A 15,534-nucleotide genomic window follows, 5' to 3' on the forward strand; every position below is an offset into this window, starting at 1 on the left:
CCAGAGTCATTGAAATACATGCTTATTTCAAGGACCTTTTTCTTTACGATGGTCAATTGGGGCGGGGGGGGGGGGGTGTCTGGGGAGGGGATGATTTCTTGTACTTATTTCATGATATTTGTTTGTATATTACTAACTGGTGGAGTGTATAAGAAGCAATGCATTCTGCTGGTTTTGTTTGTTTATTGATAAATATATTTCAATTTAAGAAATGACGCAGAACCGTCGGATTTCACCATTTTCCACTTTTCTTGAGGAGTTCTCCTCGTATTATCCATGGAAATTGTTTCATATTTGGGAAACTCATTTTGGAATATTCATGAGACTGCAGAATTAAAATTTAACCTTGTGTGCTCGCTGAGCATTGCAGTAGTAATTTTGAAGTAATATCTGTGATCAGCATCAAAAAATCTATTTGGAACACCAAAAAGCCTGAAGGAAACAAAAACTTTTTTTATCAGTGTTATGGGACCACTGCATTTTAATATATTTATAAATGACCTGAAAACGGGAACAGTGAGTAAAGTGATAAAATTTTGCTGATGACACCAAATTATTCAGTTGTTAAATCACATGAGGACTGTGAGAAATTGCAAGAAGACCTTGTAAAACAGGGAGACTGGGTTTGCAAATGGCAAATTGAATTCAGTATAGACAAGTGATGAACTTAGGGAAGAGTAACCCAAATTATAGCTACACAATGCAAAGTTCCACATTTGGAGTTCCCATTCAGGAAAAGGATCTAGGCATCATCACCGATAATATGTTGAAATCTTCTGCTCAGTTTGCAGCAGCAGCCAAGAAAACAAATAGAATGCTAGGGATTATTAGGAAAGCAATGGAGAAGAAAACAGAGAATATCATAATGCCTCTGTATCGTGCCTTAGTGTGACCTCCTCTTGAATATTGTTGCAGTTCTGGTCACCATATGTCAAAAAAGATATAGCTGAATTAGAAAAGGTACAGAGAAGGGCAAAATAATGATAAAGGGGATGGAACAGGAGTCAGTGAGCAAAAGTTAAAGAGGTTAGGACTCTTCAGCTTTGGAAAAGAAACAGCTGAGGGGAGATATAATAGAGGTCTATAAAATAATGAGTGGAGTGGAATGAGTAAACATTAATTGGTTGTTTACTCATTCAAAAAGTACAAAGACTAGTGGACATACAATGAAATTACTAGGTGATACACTTAAAACTAATAAGAGAAAATATGTTTTTACTCAACGCATAATTAAGCTCTGGAATTCATTGCCAGAGGATGAGGTAAACGTTATTAGTGTAGCTGCATTTAAAAAAGGTTTGGACAAGTTCCTGGAGGAAAAGGCCATAAACGATTATTAAAGTGGAGTTGCAGAAATCCACTTCTTATCCCTGGGATAAGCAGCATGGAATCTATCTACCTCTTTGGAACCTGCCAGGTACTTGTGACCTGGATTGGCCACTGTTGGAAACAGGACACTGGGCTTGATGGACCTTTGGCCTGATCAGGTATGGAAAGTCTTATGATCTTATGTACTGGTTGAGGAAACCATGGCAGGTCTTGGGATCTCCATCATACCAAGGTGGGGGCGCCACATAGAGTATAGAGACCGGCACATGTGCAGATTGATGGACATGCGTTTGGAATGTGTCTATGTGTGTGGCCAGGTCTTGGAGTAACCCAGTGAGCTACATCAACTGATCTTGCATCTGCTGTACCCTTTGGATCCATCCTGGTACAGATTATAGCCAGAGTGTGTCTGCCAAACTCATGGCCTCAGCAATCTGTCCTCTGGGCTGTGGTGAGATTGGTACTTCCTGGCTGGCAAATCATCTAGGCCTCCACTGACAGCAGGTAGACATGCCCATAATGGGGAAAGGACTAGGCTTCATCTGTGCCAGCTTCTTCCCCCAAAGGTTGAGCCCTTGGGTTCCAAAGCTGGCAAGACTTAGGCGAGGGTCCCATTGAGAGTGGTCAGGTAGTGTCAGTAACCAGGCAGTGGTCAGGCGAGGTGGAGATCAGGCATCATCAGGGTCCAGGCAGAGGTCAAGATCCAAGTGGCAGACAGAGAGACTGGAAAAAACAAGGAAAGGAGGCAAGAGACCAGGCAAAGGGTAGGACTGGAAGCAAAGTTGGGGCAAGGATCAGGACTGGAAGCAAGGTACCACACACTGCAGGCAAAATACAGCAGGGGACCTGTTGCTGAGGTGCTGGCTGGTTGCAAAGGCTTTTCTTATATACCTGGCCAGGATGTGATGCCGTCAGCCAGCGCCCCAGGAAGTCTCAGCTGCCAGGCCTATAGGAGTAGCTGAAGGGAAACAGGAAATGCTATAAGTGGCCCTTGGCTGCAGCAGGTGAGGGATGCTCTTCCAGAAGTGCTTGTTTAATGCCACTGTGAGATCTAATAAAATCAACAATATTGGCCACTCTATTTCATTATACTGTTTAAAGGTTCTGGATATAGAGAGTACAGCTGTGAAATGTTTCCTTCCATTCTGGAAGGGAGATCTCAGAAAGCTTATTTAGGAGAGTATTCCTCTTTCTCATGGCCACTGAATTGTGTGATTCCCAAGGCTCAATATTTATCCCATGCTATTCAATATTTTTAATGCACCCTTACATGCAACCTCTGAGTAAAATTATCCATCAATAGAAGATTATATACACATTTATGCAGATAGCATATAGGGTTGCACTGCTTCTGGTTAATGACACACAGAAGCAATGAATAAATTGGGGATGAATGTCTGTTGGTAGTTGTAGACTTGGATGTGTAAATATAAAACTAAATCCACCCCAAAACAGAGATTATTTGGGTCATGAAAGCTAATGCTCAGGATCTGAATATTATGCTGGTATTGGATGGGACAGTCTTATCTTCAGAAACTTATGTATATAGTGTTTCTTGATTTCTCTTTAACTGTGGAAGCTCAATTTACAGCCACTACAGAGAGATGCTTAACTCATCTTAGTCAAATATATCAGCTGCACCCCTTCTTTGATCAGACTAACTTGGCTTCTATTATTCATTCTTATTGTGGACTATTGTAAACATAGAAACATAGAAATTACGGCAGAAGAAGACCAAACGGCCCATCCAGTCTGCCCAGCAAGCTTTCGCACATTTTTTTTTCTCATACTTATCTGTTACTCTTGGCCCTTAGTAACCTTTTGGTTCTATTTCCCTTCCACTCCCGCCATTAATGTAGAAAGCAGTGTTGGAACTGCATCTAAGTGAAATAGCTTAATTAGTTAGGGATATTAACCACTGCAATAAGCAAGCTACACCCATGCTTATTTGTTTACCCAGACTATGTAATTCAGTCCTTGGTTGTTGTCTGTATAGATCCCCTTTTCTTCATTCCCCCTGCCGTTGTGCACTGAAAGTGAAGTATCAGGCTTATTTGGTTTGAGGTAGTAACTGCCGTAAAGCAAGCTACTCCCCTGCTTTTATGTGGATGCAAATCCTTTTTTCCACATTTCCTCTTGCTATTACATAGAAACATAGAAATGACGGCAGAAGAAGACCAAACGGTCCATCCAGTCTGCCCAGCAAGCTTCACACATTTTTTCTCTCATACTTATCTGTTTCTCTTAGCTCTTGGTTCTATTTCCCTTCCACCCCCACCATTAATGTAGAGAGCAGTGATGGAGCTGCTGTTGAAGCTTAGAGCAATGTTGGAGTCGCATTAACCATGTATATGTTTATTGAATAAGGGTATTATCTCCAGGTAGTAGCCGTTATTCCCGCGAGCCACCCACTCTTCATTCACATCCTCTAGCCCAGAGCTTTCCAAACTTTTCATGTTGGTGACACACTTTTTAGACAAACATAATTTTGGGACACAGTAATTCAGTCTACTAGCATCCAGAGGTTAAAGGTTAAATGAACTAAATGTATTTCGACAATTTATGTATGTTTCCTTAAATATATACATAATAAAATAATTATTTGATAGCCTCATTCAACTAATTCTATATGGCTATGAGAGTGAAGTCTGGAATTTATAGGAAGGGACAGAATGTCAGTATAAATCCTGCACCTCCAGTTCTGTAACTCTGTGCATCCACTGAAATTCCCCCAAACAATGGAGCTTGGATGTTTCCCTTACAGCTCATCATACTAAAAGATATTTTCAAATTCTGGTGTCACCTCACAGTAACAGCAGCACAAACACCTTCCACTGCCAGGCACATTATGAACTAACACAAAACCTCGTAAAAAAGACACTCAAAATCTATACTGCAATCCCATCGTAACATAACAGTAATAACACCAAGGACTCAAGCAACAATAACCCTACCTGTGAAAAAGCAAGAGTAAATATTACACTGGGTCCTAGAATACCAATACACTACCTACTGAGGAAACAAAACAAACCTGATTGCTATAGATCCCTATACAGACACTACATGCTAGCAGAATCTCTCATCACGGTCACACACACAAAGCAGAGGCAGACCCTCACCAAATACAAAATACAAAATAAAGGAGCACAAATTAGACAAAAACTGAAATGGAAACCCCAAGAAGCCAGACTCTGTGTATTAACAATGGAAAAACAGAACCACCATTCCTCATAAAACAAATAAAATCAAGAAACATAAAGCATCAGTTATAATAGTAAAACCATACTAATAAAAGAATATTTTAAAACTACTGATAAATAGAATTTCTATTAATTAAAATCATATACATTTTTTACAATTTCCCAAACACCAATAAAATATTTCAAAACAGCACATATATCAAATAACACCCAATAATTAAAACTAATAAGGATTTTAAAAAGCCACCGCTGCCCATACGTGGGAGCTCTTGATTTCCAGTCACCCTGATATTGTCAAGGATTAGGAGGTTATCCTCTGTCTCTCACACACATACTCACATGTCCATTCTCTCTCACACATACACTGTCACATACATACACATTCATGCTCTTGTACCCAACATAACCTCTCGCTCTCACAGACACTGACACACTCTCAGGCTCTAAGACACTCTCTCCCTCTCCACACACCCCCCCTACACACCCCCCCCACACAAACTCTTACTCCCCTGGATTTTCTCATACACACTCATGCTCTCACTCTCTCTGGCTCCCTCACATACACACAAACACACACACTCAGGCAAGCTCCCAGTCATTCTCACACACTGAAACTGACCCCCAGGCAGGCTCCCATTCATTTTCACACCACTCCCTCACCATCCCCCAGGCATGCACACATCATTCTCACACAAACAGACCCCCAGGCAGGCACCAATTCATTCCCACACAAACAGACCCCCAGGCAGGCACCAATTCATTCTCACACACACACACACATACACCACACACAGGCAGGCACCTATTCTCACACATACAAACCCCAGGAAGACACACATACACCACACACAGGCAGGCACCTATTCTCACACATACAAACCCCAGGAAGACACCCACACCCTCAGGCAGGCACCCATGCATTCACACACATACACCCCCAGGCAGACTCCCATTCATACACATGCACACTAAAGGCAGACCCCTCTCTCTTTCTTTTGCCAGCAACCTCAGATCCTCTCTCATTCCTCTGCTGCCACTGTCACTGATGCTGCATGGCTATTGGGGAGGCGCTGATTGCTGCTATTGGCACTGAAGCCCATTCTGCTGCCTCCCCTGTGCAGGCCCCTTGGGTTTCCACTTCTTCCATGTTGATCTCGTACATTGTGAGATCCGCATAGAGCAAGTGCTACTCTTGCACATTCCCAAAGATTACATGTGCCAATCACTAAAAAGTAATTTATTTAATTTTTTTTTACCTTTGCTGTCTGATCTTAGTTTTCTAATCGGTTGGTCACAGGCTTTTTTGTTCCACCTCCCCTTTCTTATTTTTTTGCCAATTCCTTTCATATTGTCTTTTTTTTCTATTTCTTTTCTCTCCATCTTCTTCCCTCAAACATACAGCCAGGTTCTCATTCTCACATGCTTTCTCTCTCTCTCACACACACACAGGCTCTCACTGTCACATGCTCTCACTCATACAATCATTCATACAGTCTCTCTCTTGCACATGCTGTCTGACTCTCTTACACCCAGGCTCTCTCTCACTCCCACATGCTGTCTTGCTCAAGCACAGGCTCTCACTGTCACATGCTGTCTCTCTCTCACACACACAGGCTCTCACATGCTGTCTCTGCAAACATCCAGGTCCTCACTCCCACACACAATCTCTCAACTCATCTCATACACGCACTCTACGGGCCCTCAGCCTCTCTCTTACCTCTGGGCCTCCTCTTCACGGGTCGCTGCAGGATGGGCTCTGCAGCGGCCCTGATCTTCTCGGGCCGATCCACGGTGGGGACCCTGCTACCAGGCCTCCTCCTCTTCTCAGCCCGCTGTAACAACGCTGCTCCTCTTCTGCATGCGGCTGATGCTCCTCCTCCTTCCTGTCCGTGCGGCTCCAGCAACATTTTTCTTCCGGGGCCACGTGGGCAGGAAGGAGGAGGAGCACCTGCACGTTTACACGCGACCTTTTTCTTTGGGCCGTGGTGACGTGAGCTCCACCACGGCCCAGCTGATCTTCCTGCGCCCAACCCAGCGAAACTTCACTGCTCAGCCGCCAATGGGATGAGGTCCACCGGCGGCCGCATTGGCTCCCACTTGCCAGTGTGTCACGTGCACCGGGCTTGCGCAACACACTGGCACACTGCAGGCGACACACTAAAGTGTCGCGACACACACTTTGGAAAGCTCTGCTCTAGACTTTATGGATCCACAGTGTTTATCCCATGCCCCTTTGAAATCCTTCACAGTTCTGGTCTTCACCACCTCCTCCGGAAGGGCATTCCAGGCATCCACCACCTTCTCCGTGAAGAAATACTTCCTGACATTGGTTCTGAGTCTTCCTCCCTGGAATTTTAAATCGTGACCCCTGGTTCTGCTGATTTTTTTTCCAACAGAAAAGTTTTGTAATGCTTTTATGTGGGCCTGCCTTTGAAAAATACTCACATACTCTATTTAGTGCAAAATATAGCTGCTTGAGTTTTGAGTGGTACAAAATTTAGAGCTCACGTTATGCCAATTCTGAAAGAATTGTACTGGTTACCTATTTTCGTCCACACCCAGTTTAAAATGTTGATAATGCAATTTAACAAAACAATGATACAAGTAAAACTATAAACTAATCATAATTTAAGAACAATAAAATTCCATATAAAAATAGCTAAGCCAGCTAAAAAAGACAGTAAAATACAATAAAAGAGCAACAGATGACAGAAGAAATAAATGGATATCACAATGACCCTTAAGTGAAAGCTGCTTGAAACAGGCAGGCCTTAGTCTATTGTCTAAAAGTTAAAAAGTCCCTAGTTAAATGAATAAGCTTTGGAAGAGATTTCCACAAAGACTTGCACTGGGAAAGGCTTGTGCTCATGCGCCATTCAGCAGCCTTATTTCAGTCAGGGATGGGGTTTCATAAAAAGCTTCTGTAGACTGATCTTAGCATGAGTATTGGTACTTATGAAAACATTAAAAGGTCCATGGTCAAATAAAGCCTTTAAGGTAAGCTTCTCGCTTAATTTGTGTTTGTTTTTAATGCATTTTATTTTTATTGCTCATTCTTTCTCCTCTTGAGCACCTTTTTGAAAGGCAAGATATAAATTGAAGTAAATAAATACTAAATAAACTCTTAAAAGGGTGATGCCAGCTGTTATCCCGCAGTGTTCGGTTTACTTGGCTGACTTTTAACATGCTGCTAGATAGAGGTGCTTTTGATTTTCCCCTGCTAGTGATTATTTTCTTGTGTGTGTGTTTAAATCAGATCTCTAACCCTGTTTGTTTTGTAAATTAAAATGGAATAATAAATGTACTATACAGTACCTGGCAATTATATTAGAATACTGCCTTTGTTGTCATTGTTTGAAGTATCAATTTACCCCTGCTTTTTTACCATTTTTCCTTCTTTTGTTGTTTTTATACTTAAGTTACCTATTTGTTATGTCTTATATTTTTTTATATTTCTTTGGAGTAAAAGATGTGTATCCTATATAACAAAAACCAGCATCTGTCTGTCATGCTTCATGAAAGGAGCTTAATGCAATAGTCTCTTGCGGACAGTCGATTTTTGAAAAGGTCGCCAAGCGGCGAGGCAACCACACTGCCAGGAAACGGCTCAGTTTGTATCTCTTTAAGTTTCTGAAGGAGCCTTCCACCCACACATACAGGCCGATGCAGTATCGGCCCACCTACAACGGGCACTCATGATCGAGCACCCGCTCTCCTAACATGCACCGATCCACCTCTCCCGGGAGCCTGATTTAATATTTAAATGGGGCTGCCGTGGTAAAAAGGAGGCGCTAGGGGGAATTGTGCACCCCTAGCGCCTCCTTAGCATTGGGCGCCCAGGAGGGTTGGCTTCAGTGCGGGTTAGGAAAACGGACGCTCGCTAATTGAGCGTCCATTTTCCTAGCCTGACCGCCGGTGACTTTAACATTTTTTTTTTCCCATTCTCCTAAAGTTGATTTTTGTTTTTCCCATTCAGGCTTCTCAAGAATTAATGCCTGCTCCAGGGCAGCCGTTAATTGTTGAGAGTAAAAATGTGTGGATTGGGCGCACATTTTTTAATTTTTGTATTTTGGGGGGGGGGGGGGGGGGGGTAACAGCTAATATCTATGTCAACATGAATTTATATGTGATGAGCGCAATTAACTACACGCTGGTTTGGATGCGCTTATCCCCTTATTGCATGAGAGGTTTTGGGTGCGTGCCCAAAACGCACATCCGGGCGCGTGTAAATCTGTGCGCTTGGCCGAGTGCACCCTATTGCACTGGCCTGATAGAGGGAAAATGAGGCTGAAGATGGGGCTGCTGAGGGGGAGATTAAGACTGGGGGAGGCAATTAAGGATGGAGGAAGGCCATTGACCCATTTTATTGAGATAAGGGAATATGCTGCTGAGGGGGGATAGATTGGGCAGGGAGTGGGGATGGGGGTGGGGCTAGGAGGCCAAATTAAGTCTGAGGAGGACTGAAGAGGGGGATGACTGAGGCCCAGGAGGGTGCTAGGAAGCACTGAGAGGGATTGTTAAGGCTTGATGGGGATGAGAAATGAAAGAAGGGTAGCTAGAGCGGGGAAAAAGGACTGAGGTTGAAGGGAAAGAATGGGAGTGGGGTGAGAGAGAAAGGACTAAGGATTAAGCAGATACACATACAGACACTCACGGACACACACACTGTAAAGGACACCGTTGGAAATTTTGTGTACTTGTGGGGTGGGAGGGAATGGACTGCATGTGTAATACGCTGTGAATTTTTCAAGCTCTCAAATTAGACATATAGGGCCCGGCGTCGCGCGCAAGCCCCGGGATGCGCATATGTCCCGGGGCTTAAAAAAAGGGGTGGTCCGGGGCGGGGGCATGGCCAGAGGCCTCCATAGGGCCTCTAGGCCAGGGGGATTGTGTGCAACCTATGCCTGCCCAGAGGCAGGCGCAACTTGCCAAACAAAGGTTGGGGGGGGGGGGGGGGGGCGGTTTAGGTAGGTCTTGGGGGGCAGGTTAGGTGGGGGCAGAAGGAAAGTTCCCTCCGAGGCCGCTCCAATTTTGGAGGCCTGCACGCGCATGTTATAAAATCAGAGAGGAGAACAGCAGTGAGGAGTTTGGGGAGACATCTGGAGAGCCCCACTGGAATCTTTGTCCTGGAAACAGGAGATAGATTGGTTTGTGGAACAGCTGGAGACCCTCTGGACCTCAGGTACTGTTTGGAGAAAGGGCTTCCACCACAATTAGAATACCACATTCACCTGGGTCATTTCTCTATCCTTGGAGGATAAGAAGCTCGCAGGGTCCAGTCGGAGGCACACTTCCACAGCAGAGTAAAAGATCTAACTCAGTGGGACTCAGTCGGTTTGGAAAGAAGTAATCATGGACATTGAGCATGTCTGGTAAATCAAAGTAAACTTTAATTTGGAACACCCACCAGTGAGTCCTGCCTGTTATTTCTAGGGTAACACACAGGGAAGGGATTCCACATATGCCTTGGGTCTTGAAGGATAGCTTTCACCCCATTAGAAAAGAACCCATATCCTGGGGCAAAATGACTGGTGGCTGTAAAACTGGGACTTAGCCCCAGGATTTATTGTGGCCCCAGCATGGTTCAATGGTCACCCTGAATTGGGGTTACACATGCATACAGTTGTCCTGCATCATGTGTACGGTAAGTTAGCCTGCATGGTGTGGCTATGATGGATTGGGTGGTGAGACTGGGACCGGAGCAGCTACCACCTCCAGGGTTTGCAGCAGAAGCAGATCTCATCTGCAGCTTTGGCAGTCAGCAGCAGTGGTGGGGGCTTGGTGCCCTGCCAGCATTGCAACTGAGGAAGGTTGTGATGTACATATTGACCATTGGGCTCTATCAGCTTTGAGATGGTGAGCCGCAGAGGCAGCAGCGGGTGAACTGGAAGCCGCATGACCTATGTGTGCTTCTGGTGTAAACAGGACAATAAGTATTGGGAGGATAGGAGGAGGAATGGTGGGATGGAGATGAGCTGGGAGGAAGAGTGAGTGGTTGGGATGGAACTGGGGGGAGAAAGAGGAGAAAGAGATGGTTGAGGAGTAGAGAGAGCTTGGGAGACTGAGAAGAGAGGGAGAGATCGAGACTAATGGATAGGAGAAAACAAAACATCCTGCATCGGAAAATAACCATACTTATCTTACTTCGGATCTTTTGCAGGTTTCAGTTAGTATGAGTTTATTACTCTGCTTCTTCTCTTGCATTCATGGTTAAAGATATAACAGGGTAATGCTAGGTAAGGTTTTTGACAACTGAGCCAGTAGCACCCTGATTTACGTAAAATTTTCAAGGTGGGAGCGAATAAGCAAGAAGCACCATTATTTCAAAGAGTGTGCTTTTAATGGATGTTACAATCATTAGGACTCTGCAGCAACATGCTGCATGAAGGCAGTGCTGGAACTGGAGATGAGGGCAAGGAAGGCAGCTGCTCTGGGTGTCAGGTCAAAGGGGGGTGTCATCAGCAAGGCTGCTTTACTCTATTGGAATAGCAGGGAGCCCACTGGCCTCTGCTCAAAGACTATTGGCCAGGGCTCCTAGTGTCAGGCAGCAGAGAACAACCCTTTGTTTCCTGCTCCTAATTTTGTTTTACTGTATCACACGCACAGGACACTCTCCCGCAAACGTTACTGTTTCGGCCTGTATATGGATTGCTGTGAATTTTGAAAGGAGAATTTTATATTGAAAAACGAAACCCCCACTCTCCTACAGAGATACCCTAAAGGTCCCTCCCCCTTTTGAGAATTCTTGAGGTGATTTCCGTGGTCACTCAGAGGTGTGCTTTGATCCGGTAGCCGGTTCCCAGCATGGACTTAGTTGCTTGCACAGCTGAAGGGCAGCATGTGGAGAAGGCCAAGAGCGGTGATGATGGCAGATGCCCTCTCCCCCTGCAGCTGGAAACCATCTCTGTACTCATCCGGTTCGCGCTGAGCTCCGGTAAGTTAAAAAAAAAAAAAAAAAGAGAAAAGAGAAGATTTTTTACCTACACATATAATAAGGGGCTTTTAAGCCTTCCTTTGGTCTCCTTGCTCAGCACACCGTTCTGATGTTGTTCCCGCTCCCGTTGATGTTAGGGCCTGGTGGGTTGAATGGCCCAGGAGGGCTAGGCCCCGCAGTAGGCTTTTCTCTGTGTCACATGGTAGGCTGAGGCGGCGATTTCACGCGCTCTTGTGCATGCTTTACTGCCCTCTACAGGACTTTGGTGTGTGCAGTGCATCAGTTCTGTGCACGTGTTGTGCGTGCCATGCTAGGCACAACTTTCACGTGCATTACTTTTGTGAGCGAGATGATATGTTTCAGTGGGGGCACCATGCCGCACTTATTGCTGGGGTGACTACATTTTGTGCACGCAACTTTTTTTAAGCACGAGTTGTTTGAACACATGATTACTGCTGCTCATGACGCTGGAAAAAAAGAAGCCTAAACGCCTTTCTTTCTGTCATATTAGGGCTTTTCAACCTGACCTGTCTTCCATCATGTGTCAGTGCTGTTCAGATGCTCAGGGAGACTTGTCTTCCTCAGATTTTGCTAAGCCTGGATCCTCTCATTCTATTGAATGTCTGGTTACGGTTTTGGCTGGAAGTGTGCCAGATCTTGGTACTCTCTTGACTGGCTCCTCCACAGGAGATGGCAGTTCAGTTGGGCCTGCTCCAGTACCTTCTGGGCTTGGTCTGGATCCGGCTGCTTTTTTCTTGGGTGGAGTTTTTTCAAGGTTTACAAGCCTTTGTTCAATCATAGTCCTTCACTCCGGTTAGGTCAGACTCTCAGCCGGTGGCCCCTCCCTCTTCCAATCCTACAGTTAAGCGCCATGGCATGCCTCAGTTCCAAGCGTTTTCGTCCCTACAGAAACCTGACCTTTCAGAGGACTCGGCCTTTTGGTAGGTCTCAGTCCTTTTATCCCCATCAGTCCAAGAGAGGTGCAGGCATGGGTGGTGGACCGTACCAAGCTTCCCAATGAAGGTTTGCTGACCCACCTTCAGGATGAGGAGATAGGGGGATGCCTATCTCTCTTTTATCAGAGGTGGGTCAAGATCACATCGTATCAATGGGTCTTGGAATTGATACGGGAAGGTTATGCGCTGGCATTTCACAGCATTCCTCGGGACATGTTCATGGTGTCTCCTTGCCACTCTCCGCAGATGAAGCAGGCAATGGAGTCCACGCTTCTGAGGCTCCTCCGGCTGAGGGCTGTGGTTCCCGTGCCTACATCTCAGGAAAATACAGGGCATTATTCCATTTATTTTGTTGTGCCCAAGAAGGAAGGTTCCTTTCGTCCCATCCTGGATCTCAAGAGTGTCAGCCATCATCGATGGGTGATTGATTTTCGCATGGAAACTTTATGATCTGTGATAATGGCCATGCAATTGGGGGAGTGAGTTCCCTGGATCCGTCTGAGGCTTACCTTCATATTCCCATCTATTTGGAGCACCAACGTTTTCTATGCTTTGTAGTGCTAGGTCGCCATTGTCAGTTTCGGGTGCTGCCCTTTTGTCTGGCCACCACCTCCAGAACATTTTCCAAGGTTGTGGTGGTGGCGTTGAGAGAAGATTTATTTATTTATTTATTTATTTATTTACTTAACTCTTTTCTATACCGACCTTCATGGTTAGAACCATATCAGATCGGTTTACACAGAACGGGGTAAACTGAAACAAAGAACAATCGTTTAACAGAAGAAGCAAAGTTACATTCAACAAGGAGGTTAAACTTGGAAGCTTTGGCAGCTGGAAAAAAGGCTGGAGAGGGCAGTTAACTACGAACATGATACAAATGAGGATTGGATAGTGCTTGATTAGGTGCTTAGAAGAGGTACAAGGTTTCATAGCTTGTGAAGGGTGGCTAGGCCAAATTAGTATGTATCAGGAGTGTATGAGAAGGCTTGACGGAAAGATGGGATTCTGGTACACTTATATTTGGATGACTGGCTGATTCAGGCCAATTCTTTGGCAGAGAGCAATCCGGTGACCAATAAGGTAATTTCCTTGCAGCAGGAGCTCGATTGGGTGGTGAACCTGGCCAAGAGCAGTCTTCAGCCTTCTCAGTCATTGGAGTATTTGGGAGTTCGCTTTGACATGACTCTGGGCAAGGTTTTTCTGCCGGACACACGGATCCAAAAGTTGATGTCTCAGGTATATCAATTGGTGAACACTATCCGCTCGACAGTGTGGAGCTATCCACAGGTGCGTGGTTTGCTGGTGACAGCCCTGGAAGTGGTGCCATGGGTGAGGGTGCATATGCATCCTATTCAGCATTCACCGCTGTCTTGTTGGAACCCGCAGTCTCAGGACTATTTGGTTCGGCTCCACTTGCCGATGGAAATCTGCTCTCGCCTCCAGTGGTGGTTGCATGAGGCTCATCTGAGAAAAGGAGTTTCCTTATCTTCCCTGGAGACTCCCAGATGCTAGTCTCCAGGGTTAGGGAGCTCCCTGTCAGGAACTGATGGCTCAGGGATGTTGGACGGCTGAAGAGGCTCCCTGGAACAACAAATCATCTGGAAGTCCTGGTGGTCAGGTTGGCGTGCTTGCAATTTAGCCACAGACTACTGGGTCGAGCGGTCTGTGTGATGTCAGACAACTCAATGATGTTGGCCTACATTAATCGCCAGGGAGGAACCAAGAGCCAGCAAGGAACCAATCGCCAGGGAGGAACCAAGAGCCAGCAAGTGTCGCAGGAAATAGACCAACTTATGGAATGGGTAGAAGGACATCTTCAAATGATTTCAGGCTCTCACATTGCAGGAAAAGACAATGTACGAGCAGTGTTGTCCGCCGAGGCATTTCAGCTGGGGCTTTCCGTGGAGGAGTGGTGTCAAATCACCAAGGACTCTTGGGTCCTCCAAATTGTGCAGTCTGGGTACTGACTGCATTTCCCCGGCCTTCATTCCTCCCACATTGTTCAGCACTCTATCTGAGTTCATCTCAATTACTCAGCTTTGAGTGGAAGTCTAATTTCTTCTTCAAGAGTGAGTGATAGAACAAATCCCAGCTTCTCAGCATGCACTGGGTTTCTATTTCTGATAAAGATGGGGGGATGCAGCCCATTCAAAACATACACTTTAAGAGAAATTCAAAATAAATTCCCTCAGCACAATCCTGCCTTACATACAGAAGGATGAATGGATTTGTGCCTTGGATCTAAAGGATGATTATGCTCACATACCTATCCACCATTGTATTGGTATTATTTTCACTTTCAGGTGGATACCTCCCACTATCAGTACAGAATACTCCTGTTTGGCCTCTGAAATGCCTCTGGTAGTAGCAGTTCAAGTCTTCCCATACCTGGAGGATTGGCTTATTATAGCAAACTCAAGATATGAAGTGCTACATTCTCTGAGCTCAGTCATAGCTCTTCTACAAAGCTTAGGTTTTCTGATCAACTTCAAGAAATCAAGCATGGAGCCTACTCAGAGACTCAAATTCATTTTGGCTCGGATAAACTCGATATAGAAAAGAACATTCCTACCTTTTGGCCATGCAAATTTCATGACATCGTTCATCCCCAATCTCCTCTGTTCTCCTTGCTCATCTGCAAGGGACTCCAAGTGGTGTTTGGTCATATGGCAGCAGCCATCCATGTGGTTCCTCTAACCTATCTTCACATCTGCTTCCTCCACTAGGCTCTACGAAACAGTGGGATTAACTAACTTAACTGTTGTCATCTCCAATGCAGATCACAACAACTATAAAATGAGAGTTACAGTGGTGGCTATACATGTGAATTCTCAAGGAAGGGACCCCTCTTAACTCGCTCCTCTACCAAATAGGTCTGGTGATGGATGCCTCCACCAAAGTGTGGGGAGTGGAGTGCATACCAGAACCCTTTGAACACAAAGCCTCTGGATTCTTCAAGAGAGCCATTATAAAATCAATCTGTAGAGTTGAGAGGAATTGGATACGCTCTATTAACCTTCACACATCTCTTTCAGAGGAAGAGCATCCTTATTCAAATCGACAACCAAGTTACTATGTTTTACGTCAATAAGTGAAGAGGAACAGGATCATGGCC

This window comes from Rhinatrema bivittatum, chromosome 3 (genome assembly GCF_901001135.1).
Source record: "Rhinatrema bivittatum chromosome 3, aRhiBiv1.1, whole genome shotgun sequence".
Taxonomy (NCBI): Eukaryota; Metazoa; Chordata; class Amphibia; order Gymnophiona; family Rhinatrematidae; genus Rhinatrema; species Rhinatrema bivittatum.